This window comes from Danio aesculapii, chromosome 13 (assembly GCF_903798145.1).
Source record: "Danio aesculapii chromosome 13, fDanAes4.1, whole genome shotgun sequence".
Lineage (NCBI taxonomy): Eukaryota > Metazoa > Chordata > Actinopteri > Cypriniformes > Danionidae > Danio > Danio aesculapii.
Window position 1 is genome coordinate 3,446,843 of NC_079447.1, and position 13,860 is coordinate 3,460,702.

Consider the following 13,860-nt stretch of genomic DNA (forward strand, 5'->3'; position numbering starts at 1 on the left):
GATCACAGAACGAGACAAAAACGGGAAAAGAAGAGCAAACACCTGGAGCACAAAATGAGAAGAGCATGAGAAAAGGTGAGGAACAAACAAACACCAGGAGAACAGAATGAGATGGGAATGAGAAAAGATATGCAAACAAACACCTGGAGCACAAAATGAGATGAGAACAAGAAAAAAGTATTAGCAAACAAACACCTGGAGCTTAGAAAGAGACGGGAATGAGAAAAGATGATGAGCAAACAAACACCTGGAGCTCAGAATGAGACGAGAATGAGAAAGATGAGCAAACAAATACCTGGAACCTAAAAATAGTATAGAATGAGAAAAGATGAGGAGCAAACAAACACCTGGAGCTCAGAATGAGAAAAGATGAGCAAACAAACACCTGGTGCTCAGAATGAAACAAGAATGAGAAAGCATGAGTAACAAACAAACACCCAGAGCACAGAATGAGACAAGAATGAGAAAAGAAGAGCAAACAAACACCTGGAGCACAAATGAAATGAGAAGAAAAGATTATGAGCAAACAAACACCTGGAGCTCAGAATGAAAGAAGAATGAGAAAAGATGATGAGCAAGCAATCACCTAGTGCTCAGAATGAGACAAGAATGAGAAAGTATAAGGTGCAAACAAACACCTGGAGCTCAGAATTAGACAATAATGAGAAAACATCCGGAGAAAACTAATGCCTGGAGTGCAGAATGAGACAAGTATGAGAAACGAAGAAGAGCAAACAAATACCTGGAGCACAATTGAGAGAAGAATGTTGAGGAGTTGAGGAGCAAACAAACACCTGCAGCACAGAATGAGATGAGAATGAGAAGAGCAAACAAACACCTGGTGCAGAATGAGATGAGAATGAGAAGAGCAAACAAACACCTGCAGCACAGAATGAGATGAGAATGAGAAGAGCAAACAAACACCTGGTGCAGAATGAGATGAGAATGAGAAGAGCAAACAAACACCTGGTGCAGAATGAGATGAGAATGAGAAAAGAAGAGCAAACAAACACCTGGTGCAGAATGAGAAAAGATAAGCAGACAAATACCTGGAGCACAAATGAGATGAGAATGAGAAAGACGGGGAGCAAACAAACACCTGCAGCACAGAATGAGATGAAACTGAGAAAAGATGAGCAAACAAACACCTGGAGTGCAGAATGAGAAAAGATGAGCAAACAAATACCTGGAACTTAGAATGTGACAAGAATGAGAAGAAAATTGCCAACAAACGAATGAAAAAAGCAAGCAAACACCTGGAGTGCAAAACGAGATGACAATGAGAAAAGTTGAGAAGCATACGACACCTGGAGCACAAAATGAGAAGAGAAAGAGAAAAGGTGAGGAACAAACAAACACCAGGAGAACAGAATGAGATGGGAATGAGAAAAGATATGCAAACAAACACCTGGAGCTCAGAACGAGACAAGAATGGGAAAAGATAAGCAAACAAATTCCTGGAGCACAGAATGATATGAGAATGAGAAAAGATGATGAGTAAACAAACATCTGGAGCACAAAATAAGATGAAAACGAGAGAAGATGAAGAGGAAACAAACACCTGGAGCTCAGAATGAGACGAGAATGTGAATAAATGAAGAGCAAACAAACACTTGGAGCTCAGAATGAGACGAGAATGTGAATAAATGAAGAGCAAACAAACACCTGGAGCTCAGAATGAGACGAGAATGTGAATAAATGAAGAGCAAACAACACCTGGAGCTCAGAATGAGACGAGAATGTGAATAATGAAGAGCAAACAAACACCTGGAGCTCAGAATGAGACGAGAATGTGAATAAATGAAGAGCAAACAAACACCTGGAGCTCAGAATGAGACGAGAATGTGAATAAATGAAGAGCAAACAAACACCTGGAGCTCAGAATGAGACGAGAATGTGAATAAATGAAGAGCAAACAAACACCTGGAGCTCAGAATGAGACGAGAATGTGAATAAATGAAGAGCAAACAAACACCTGGAGCTCAGAATGAGACGAGAATGTGAATAAATGAAGAGCAAACAAACACCTGGAGCTCAGAATGAGACGAGAATGTGAATAAATGAAGAGCAAACAAACACCTGGAGCTCAGAATGAGACGAGAATGTGAATAAATGAAGAGCAAACAAACACCTGGAGCACAGAAAGAGACAAAACTGAGAAAAGATGAGCAAAGAAACACCTGGAGCACAAAATGAGACAGAAATGAGAAAAGAAGAAGAGCAAAAAAAAACACCTAGAGCACCAATTGAGACGAGAACAAGAAAATAAGGAGCAAACAAACACCCAAAGCACAAAACGAGACAAAAAAAGAGACAATATGAGGAGCAAAACAAACATCTGGAGCGCAGAACGAGACGAAAATAAGATGATGAGCAAACAAACACCTGGAGCTCAGAACAAGACAAGAATGAGAAAAGAAGATGAGCAAACAAACACCTGGAGCACAAAATGAGATGAGAATGGTCAGAAGGAGATGAGAATGTGAAAATATAAGGAGTAAATGAACACCTTTAGCAAAAGAAAGACATGAGAAAGAGAAAACATGAGGAACAAGCAAACACCAGGACTTCAAATGAGACAAGACTGAGAAAAGATAAGCAAACAAGCACCTGGAGCTCAGAACGAGACGAGAATGAGAAAAGGTGAGCAAACAAACACCTGAAGGCCAGAATTATGACAAGTGTTATTTAATAAAACGTGGATATCACATGCCATTGAAAATAGTTTTGAATTAGATATTCTATACTTGAATATTAAGCAAATTAAAAACAACTGATTTTTTAAATTATTATAGATATGTATTTTCAAAGTACAGATTGTCTTGTTTATTATTTATTTTTTTGTCCAGGTTTTTTCTTGACATGAGGTTCGCAGATTCCTCTACGCTTTCATTGCAAATGTATGTTTCTCTGATCCAGGGCCAATGTTTCTGTGTGCAGGAGGAAACACTGCAGCTCTGTTTGAGGGAAAGCGGGTGTTGAGCGACAGAAAGCTGAGATTGGATGAGCCACTGGGTCACGGCGAGTTTAAAACCGCGGCAGAGACACACGTGGGACGTTATGAAAGAGGTATTCATTAACCTGATGTTTACATGATGACCAACACTGCAGGAATCTGTCAACTCAACTCAACCTGCTGGAGCTCAGTCAAACTCAGTGCTGTTTTGAGTCGGAAAAAAAAAAACATCAATAGTGTGCAGCAGATTTTTATTTATTTTTACATAATTTTTATTCATAATTATAAATGGCATATACTTAATATAAGTTATTTGAATGTTTTTTTTAAGTTATCCGTTTGTTAGTTATTAGTTAGTTGTTACTTTTTTATACCTATGTCATAAACATATATTTTATTAATTTAGCAGGTGATTTTATCCAAAGAAACTTACAAATAAGGGTAAAATAAGTATTTCAAATCACAAGAGATTATAAATATTTAGATTATTTATTCATTCATTAATTTTCTTTTCGGCTTAGTCCCTTTTTTAATCTGGGGTCACCACAGCGGAATGAACCGACAACTTATCCAGCCTATGTTTTATGCAGCGGATGCCCTTTCAGCTGCAACCCATCACTGGGAGGCTCAAACCAGCAATCTTCTTGCTGTGTGGCGACAGCACTACCTACTGCGCCACTGCCTCACCGTGCCTATTTTAAATATTTACAATTTTGGAAATTCAGCAGGGGCCTTATATATGAAGACTTGCGTTGAATTCATACTAAAACATTCAGATGTCTGAAACACTGAGTACGCTGATTCCCATGCATATTCTCTTTGTACATCTAAATTAACGTGGCACTAAGCGCACGTGCACGAGCGCAAAATCCCTCTCTGTCTCCGCCCCCATATGAATATGCTAATGACTCTACTTTGGCAAAACCAAGCGAAAAAGCAATGGCAAAAGCAAGCAAAAAGAGAAACTCTGAGCAGAATGTGAGTTGGAGGTGCTCCTTTCGGAGGTAGACCGAAGTAAAACAGTGTTATTTGCAAGTTTGTCCTGCGGAATTACTAACAAAAGAAAAAAATAGAGTGGGAGAGTTTAGCTGACGTGGTTAACGCAGTGGGGTCTGAACATCGCACTGTGAGTGAATTAAAAAAGAGATGGTCCGCTGTAAAGGTGTAAAATTTTGTGGTGTCTATAACAGCTTGTAAAGCGCACGCATGGCAACATGTTTTGACATGTTCGAGCATGAACTCGGTTCGAACCCAGCGTCTGATGAACTCATTCTCCTTGTTTCCCCCACTACATATCAGATTTTGACTACTCTTCATCACGAAGAAGACACGTAGGAATCATTAATAAGTCTGTGTATTGTGTTAAGCGCATTTGAGCATCATACTTTATTTGCACATTTATTGAATGGAAATGTTTCCGATTCACGTATGCAAATTCGTCTTCAGATGGCGCCTTTATAGCAATGTGCGTGCAGTCGATCGCTCTGATTACATTGGAAAAACCGGCGATCGCTACAAATTGCGCTTTAATGTTTGGCTGGTCAACTGCATGGTATGGAAACCTTATATACCTGCTTGACATGCGGATGATCCCCATACAGCTGGCAATGCAAAGCTCAAAGATACTTTGTAGTGTGCAATTTAACACAATTACCTCTAGGAGTCGCCAATGGAAATAAAACAAACACACACAAGAAATGCACGTACGCCAGACATGAAGTTGGCGCGGACCAACGCACATTCTCACGTTCATTTCATCGTTAGTAAATCCAAACGTGAGCGTGAAATCGGGCGTACGCAGTGTTGATACATGAGGCCTAAGGTCGGCAATCAGTATGCAGAGCAAGGAAGTTGACATTTGATGTTCTCCCACAAGATGGCGACAGAGACCACATAATAAGTCCTTAAAGGAGAAAAACTCAGCGTTTTCTTTTCGTATTTCAAACTACAGCTGATCAAATCATTATAAAACAGGTAAGTGACATTCTAAGTCGATCTCTCTCTTTTGTATGTTGTAGTGCTGTATTAATATCATAGTAATCTGCTAGTGTTTGCTTTGCTTTGGCTTTTCCAGGTTTAATTATTGTGATCTGCCGATTGCAACAGAGAAATACTGGGAAATCTCTGTAGACTGATGGCATTTCACGCCGTTCAGCCTTAAAATCTTAAAATGTGAGCAAAGTCCCTTGTTTTTTCATCACTTTAGACATTACGCTAGAGAGTCATTCAAACACTAGCTCTAAAGTGACGTTTGTGAATGAACAACAGTTTCTGCTGTTCTGACGTCAGCTGCAGATGTGAATGAATGGCGGAAGAAAGTAGTTCCTCTTACAAAAGGGTTTTGAGACTCTCCGTGTTTGATTTAATTTTTTTTACACATGATTGTACCGTTGAACTGTTGTACAGTATAAACTCATAGCAGTGTGATGTGGCTGAATATATCGTCACTGGTGGGACACTAACGGCTGTTTCACACTGCAAGTGCAAGCAGTGCGTGAGCAGTGCGTGAGCAGCGCGTGAGCAGCGCGTATGGAGAGCAGAAGCAGTGCGCAGGTGTTTGCCTTTCACACCGACTCCGTCTGCAGCGCACGGCTCATCGGCAGCTACTGCACAGATCAATCTATTCTATCTAGTTACCTATCAATCTATATAAATACACTTTTTTATTTTTTATCTGCATCCAGGCCCGCAGCAACTTCCTCCTATGCTGTTTCCTTAACCTGCAAGTCTTTATTTTACAAATTATATAGATCCTACAGGACTGTTTGCTTCTCAAGCTCTATGAGGAGTGTCATTCATGTCTTTTGCAGGTGCTCTCGGTCAGAAGACAATCACCTGTGATATCAGGTCATTTTGTTTTTGATTGTCAGGATGTTGTAGGCCTATACTTATATAGTTATAATATTTTTACAATTTTATAATGATATTTTTACATGATCAATCTAGTGTGCAACTGACTAAGCAAAACTGATGGCAACATCAGGTCGGGCCTAAATAGATATTTGTTGCCATTTGTAATCGTTTCAAGTAAATTTGAACTATATTAAAATCTGTCGATATTGGCAAAATGGTAAATGTGGTAAAATGTCTACTTTTTACTGTCATTCAATGTGTTTGGGTCATTATTTATGAACTGTCGCTTTAATTGAGCATGAGCAGCGCGGCAAAAAATAGACCCAATGCCAAAACTATCACAGCACTGCTGCTTCAGCGACGTTCATGCCTTGTGATGACGTGCTGCTTCTGTGTGCAGTATGAAAGCTTTGGACGCCGAAAAAAACATGCGCTGCTCACGCTCTGCTCACGCTTGCAGTGTGAAACAGGCTTAAGGCACTCAGCCTGCGACCTCGAGCCAGTTACTGATATACAGCCATATCGCACTGCTACTTGTGTGATATTGCTCACTTGTGTGTGTGTATATATATATATATATATATATATATATATATATATATATATATATATATATATATATATATATATATATATATATATATATATATATATATATACTTTTTACACAAATAATCTTTGCATAGATATTATTATTCCTCATTATTGTTATGTTTACTATGTATGTTCCATATTTTATTTATTATTTTATTGTTTATATTTATAAATATTTATAGTTATTAATATTATTATTATTTATAATATATATTAGGGTGTTATGGTGGTGCAGTGGGTAGCACGATTGCCTCACAGTAAGAAGGTTGCTGGTTCGAGCCTCAGCTGGGTCAATTGGCATTTCTGTGTTTGCATGTTCTGCCCGTGTTGGCGTGGGTTTCCTCCGGGTGCTCCGGTTTCCCCCACAGTCCAAACACATGCACTATAGGGGAATTGGGTAAGCTAATTTGTCCATAGTGTATGTATATGTGTGAGTGAGTGTGTATGGGTGTTTCCCAGTGATGGGTTGCTGCTGGAAGGGCATCCACTGTGTAAAACATATGCTGGATAAGCTGGCGGCTCAGTCCGCTGTGGCGACCCCAGATTAATAAAGCGCCGAAAAGAAAATGAATGAATATATAATATATATATATATATATTATTAATATGTCTGTTTAAAGTTATTTATTTATTTTTTTTGTATAATTTTAGTAGTGATCATTTATTTGCCTGTGTGTTTAATGGAAAAGGACTTTTCAGTTTGGATTGTGAGTAACTAATTCTCAGTCATTATATCAAATGGATTTTTGTCATATGTGTGAAGTTTTAGGCTATAACCAGTCTAAACCAGACTTCAGTGACGTCTGTGAATCACTAGAAGCTCTTGTAAATAAAGTAACCTTTCTTCTCGGCCACAGTGGAGTTTCAGTTACAAATATGATGCCCACAGGAAAAGATATTATTATGTTGACGACCTTTGAGTCTCTGTGTTTGATGAACAAGAAGGAGTTTGTGTGAATGATCAGAGCCGCTCTGCTTTGATCCATTAGCAGAAACTGTTGAGTCACTGGCGGCCATTATGGCTCTTCAGGCAGCTGACAAACCCCTGGAAAGAAAGAAAAGCGCTGTGTGAAGGACATTAGTGAAATTTAGCAACTAAAGAATTCTGAGAAACACACACACACACACACACATATGTAAAAATATACATAAGTATAAAAAACATAATCTATATTATTATTTATAATTGTAGAATTCATTCATTTATTCATTTTCTTTTCAGCTTAGTTTCTTTATTAATCTGGGGTCACCACAGTAGAATGAACCGCCAACTTATCCAGCATATGTTTTACACAGCGGATGCCCTTCCAGCTGCAACCCATCACTGGGAAACACCCATACATTCTGTCACACTATGGCCAATTAACTTTTTCAATTCCCCTATAGCGCATATGTTTGGACTTGTGGGGGAAACCGGAGCACCCGGACGAAACCTATGCGGACATGGGGAGAACATGCAAACTCTACAAAGAAATGCCAACTGACCCAGCGGAGGCTCAAACCAGCAACCTTCTTGCTGTGAGGCAATCATGCTACCCACTGCACCACCATAACACCCTAATATATATTATAAATAATAATAATATTAATAACTCTAAATATTTATAAATATAAACAATAAAATATTTAATAAAATATGGAACATACATAGTAAACAACAGATAACAATAATGAGGAATAATAATATCTGTGCAAAAATTATTTGTGTAAAAAGTACATATGTATATATATATATATATATATATATATATATATATATATATATATATATATATATATATATATATATATATATATATATATATATACACACACACAAGTGAGCAATATCACACAAGTAGCAGTGTGATATGGCTGTATATCAGCAAGTGGCTCGAGTTCGCAGGCTGAGTGCCTTAAGCCTGTTTCACACTGCAAGTGTGAGCAGAGCGTGAGCAGCGCATGTTTTTTTCGACGTCCATATTAACAGATTAGAGCTTTCATACTGCACGCAGAAGCAGCACTGTGAGGCGATAGTGCTACCCACTGTGCCACCGTGATGCCCTAGATTTGTAGAATATATTTTTATTCATAGTATTTTTGTTACACAAACATATATGAAGTTTATTATTATTAACATTATTTATGTTTTTAGCATTTTTCTTCTTTTTTAAGATTTATTTTTGGCCTTTTTTAGATAGGACAGAAATGAAACAGGAAATTGACATTTTTTTTACAAAACTGGTTTTGTAAAATTATAATTTTAAGATTTGAAATCTTCCACAAGTGCACATGCAATCAAATGAAGCATTTTTCCACCCCTAAATCTGATACACAGAAATATATGCAAGCTCATATTAAGATTTTATATATATCATACAACACATGTAAAAAATGCTACATATATTTCAAAATATTGCAAACATTGCATACATACATTATATACTTTTGTTTACATCAGATTTCTATGATCTATTTGTAAATATTTATTTGAGATTTGTTTGTCTTTAAATATGCATTTATTTACAAATATATGCAAGTTGGCATCACAGTGGCGCAGTGGGTAGCACAGTCGCCTCACAGCAAGAAGGTCGCTGGTTCAAGCTTTAGCTGGGTCAGTTGGCATTTCTATGTGAAGTTTGCATCTTTACCCCGTGTTCGTGTGGGTTTCCTCCGGGTGCTCCGGTTTCCCCCACAAGTCCAAGGACATGTGCTATTGATGAATTGGGTAAGCCAAATTATCAGTAGTGTATGTGTTGTGTGTGAATGAGAGTGTATGGATGGTTGTCAGTGATGGGTTGCAACTGGAAGTGCATCCGCTGTGTAAAACATATGCTGGATAAGTTGGTAGTTCATTCCACTGTGGTGACCCCAGATTAATAAAGGGACTAAGCCGAAAAGAAAATGAATGAAAATATGCATACTTGCATATATTTATTTATGCATATATTTATATATGCAACATTTATAAGTTCATATTTGGATTTCAAATATATCAAACATACATCAAAAAGGCTACATATATTTCAAAATATTGCAAAAATGATTGATTACAGTAATCAATATATACAAGTATATCCCTAACAAATCTCTCTTTTAGATTAATATTTTCTGTAGTAAAGTTTACAATATTACATTTCAAGAGTTCACACTTAGCTGATGATTGATTATAAAGCTTGTTTGGCATACTGTCCTGGGAGAGAGCCCTGAGCTCATAAGATCCTCGAGCCCAGGGCTCCCTCCCGTTTGCAAGGCGAGAGGGGAGTTTGAGCTCAGGTAGATCTCGAGAACTCCCCTGCTGTAATAGCTAATGAACAGACAGTGATTGCTCCAAAGAGATAACTACTTACTAGGAGCATGGATGATGCCGATTAAGTTGCATGTTTTTGGACGGTGGGAGGAAATCGGGGAACCCAGGGTAAACCCACGTGAGCACAGGAAGAACGGGTAAAAACAGAAACATCGGCTGGCTTGGTAAGGACTAGAACCGGTGACGTTCTTGCTGTGAAGCAACAGTGCTGACCACTGGGCCACCGTGCCACCTATCTAGGAAAAGAGGAGAAGTAGAGGTGGAAGGGAGGATTCTTCAAAACGAAGATAGCTTATGGCTTGTTATATGGAACTTGTTGCTTGTGGCTTAGGAATCATCTGATTGGTGAATCATAAATTGGATAATGCGGGACCGGCCGCAAGCAATCATAAGCACGTGATCCTCTCGAAATTAGTTTATAAATAAACTTCACTTGTGCATTTACATTAGATTAGTCAGCACTGAACCCAAATCTGGAGCTAATATAACAAAATAACCCTTGATAACAGTCCAAAATTATTACAATAAAATTTACATGTTAAGGAAAAATATTAAATAAAAACTGCAAAATTCAAGAGAAACAAAAATATTAATAAAAATGTTGTTGAAATTTTGTAGGTTGTGTTTTTTTTTCTAATATCTTCCATGAATTTAAATGTATTATCTTTCTATTTCTAAAGATGCTCGGCAACTAAAATATTCTTTATTTTAAATATGAAATGCATCAAAATAGACCCATATTCACTGAGAAATAGAAAAAATATATATTATCAAAATGAGGTTTATTCAACTCTATGCTCAGCACTGTATTGTTAGATTTCTATCATCTTTTCCATGAGTCTAATAGAAAGCAGTATAGCTGTTGTTTGTAAACGTTGGCCTGTTCAATCCCGCAGAGACAAATGGGAAGAACAAGCGTCTGTGCAAATATTTAGCAGGTTCCTTCCAGCGCCTTCAGCTCCAGGTAACAGACCGATCCTAAAAGCACACAGTGGTCATCATAAAGCTACACATTCACTGGAAATGCCATGTTGGTGAGAATTTCTCCTCACTGGGTCAGTGGCTTCATCCGTCCTCATTCACTGTTTAATGTGCTAATAAGTACCTTTCTAAAAATACCCTCCCGCTGACAGAACCAGTGATTCATGCATGTTTAATCTCTGTATCTGAACTGCTGGCTCACAGGTCAGTTATGATGCAAATAAAATAAAAAAACATTGCTAAATGTAGATCATTTATATTTATATCTGCATACAACTTATTTCAGAACAGGTACATTCATTTTAGCTAAAACTACGGCCTACAGGAAATGTAACATTTACAGAAATATTAATCCATTATTAAAGGTAAATAATGCAAAATGCTTGAGTGTTGGCAATAACAGTCTTGACAGCAAAAAATAACAAAGTTGACAACAACAGAGTTGACAGTAACAGAGTTGACTGTAAAAGAGTTGACAATAAGAGATGACTAAGAGTCGACACCAACAAGAGTTGATATAAACAGAGTTAATGACAACAACAGAGTTGACAATAACAGAGTTGAAAGTACCAGGGTTGACAGTAGCAGAGTTGACAGTAACAGATCTGACAGTAACAGAGTCGATAGTAACAGAGTCGACAGTAACAGTTGACAGAAGCAGTGTCGACAGTAACAGTCGACAGTAACAGAGTTGACAGTAAGAGTTGACAGAAGCAGAGTCGATAGTAACAGAGTCGACAGTAACAAAGTTGATATTAAGAGAGTTGATGACAACAACAGAGTTGACAATAACAGAGTTGACAGTAGGAGAGTCGACAGTAGCAGAGTCGACAGTAGCAGAGTTGACAGTAGCAGAGTCGACAGTAGCAGAGTTGACAGTAACAGAGTTGACAGTAACAGTTGACAGAAGCAGTGTCGACAGTAACAGTCGACAGTAACAGAGTTGACAGTAAGAGTCGACAGTAACAGAGTCGACAGTAACAGAGTCGACAGTAACAGAGTTGACAGAAGCAGAGTCGACAGTAACAGAGTTGACAGTAACAGAGTTGACAGTAACAGTTGACAGAAGCAGAGTCGACAGTAACAGAGTCGACAGTAACAGAGTTGACAGTAACAGTCGACAGAAGCAGAGTCGACAGTAACAGAGTCAACAGTAACAGTCGACAGAAGCAGAGTCGACAGTAACAGTCGACAGTAGCAGAGTCAACAGTAACAGAGTCGACAGTAACAGAGTTGACTGTAACAGAGATGACGGTGGCAGAGTTGATTGTAACAGAGTTGACAATAACAGGGTTGACAGTAACAGTTGACAATAGCAGAGTTTACAGTAACAGCTGACAATAACAGCGTTGACAGTAGCAGAGTTGACAACAACAGATTTGACAGTAACAGATCTGACAGTAACAGAGTTGACAGTAACAGAGTTGACAGTAACAGGGTTGGCGGTAACAAAGTTGACGGTAACAGAGTTGACAATAACAGAGTTCACAATAACAGATCTGACAGTAACAGATCTGGCAGTAACAAAGTTGACAGCAACAGTTGACAGTAGCAGAGTTGACAGTAAAAGAGTAGAAAGTAACAGAGTTGACAGTAAAAGAGTAGAAAGTAACAGAGTTGACAGTAAAAGAGTAGAAAGTAACAGAGTTGACAGTAAAAGAGTAGACAGTAACAGAGTTGACAGTAACAGTTGACAGTAGCAGAGTTGACGGTAATAGAGTTGACAATAACAAAGTTGACATTAATAAAGTTGACAGTAACAGTTGACAGTAGCAGAGTTCACTGTAACAGAGTTGACAATAACAGCATTGCAGTAACACAGTCAACGATAACAGTTGACATTAGCAAAGTTGACTATAGCAGAGTTTACAGTAACAGCCGACAATAATAGAGTTGACAATAACAGAGTTGACAGTAACATTTCAAAATAACAGAGTTAACAGTAGCAGAGTTGACAATAAGAGCGTTGCAGTAACACAGTCAACAGTAAAAGCTGACAGTAGCAAAGTTAACGGTAGTAGAGTTGACAATAACAGAGTTGACAATAACAGAGTTGACAATAACAGAGTTGACGGTAACAGAGTTGACGATAACAGAGTTGACAATAACAGAGTTGACGGTAACAGAGTTGATGATAATACGGTCAACAGTAAAAGTTGACAGTGACAGAGTTGACAATAATGAAGTTGACGGTAACAGAGTTGACGATAACAGAGTTGACAATAACAGAGTTGACGGTAACAGAGTTGATGATAATACGGTCAACAGTAAAAGTTGACAGTGACAGAGTTGACAATAATGAAGTTGACAATAACAGAGTTGACAATAACAGAGTTGACAATAACAGAGTTGGCGGTAACAGAGTTGAAGTTAATATGGTCAACAGTAACAGAGTTGACAATAACAGAGTTGACAGTAGCAGAGTTGACGGTAACAGAGTTGACAACAGAGATGACAATAACAGAGTTGACAACAGAGATGACAATAACAGAGTTGACGGTAAAAGAGTTGACAATAACAGATTTGACACTAACAGAGTTGACGGTAAAAGAGTTGACAATAACAGAGTTGACACTAACAGAGTTGACAATAACAGCGTTGACAACAGAGATGGCAATAACAGAGATGACACTAACAGAGATGACACTAACAGAGTTGACAATAACAGAGTTGACACTAACAGAGTTGACAATAACAGAGTTGACGGTAAAGGAGTTGACACTAACTGAGTTGACACTAACAGAGTTGACAATAACAGAGTTGACACTAACAGAGTTGACACTAACAGAGTTGACGGTAAAAGAGTTGACAATAACAGAGTTGACACTAACAGAGTTGACAATAACAGCGTTGACAACAGAGATGGCAATAACAGAGATGACACTAACAGAGATGACACTAACAGAGTTGACAATAACAGAGTTGACACTAACAGAGTTGACAATAACAGAGTTGACGGTAAAAGAGTTGACAATAACAGAGTTGACACTAACAGAGTTGACAATAACAGAGTTGACGGTAAAAGAGTTGACAATAACTGAGTTGACACTAACAGAGTTGATATTAACAGCATTGACAATAACAGAGTTGACAGTAGCAGAGATGATGGTAACAGAGGTGACACTAACAGAGTTGACAATAACAGAGTTGACAGTATCAGAGTTGATGGTAGCAGAGTTGATACTTT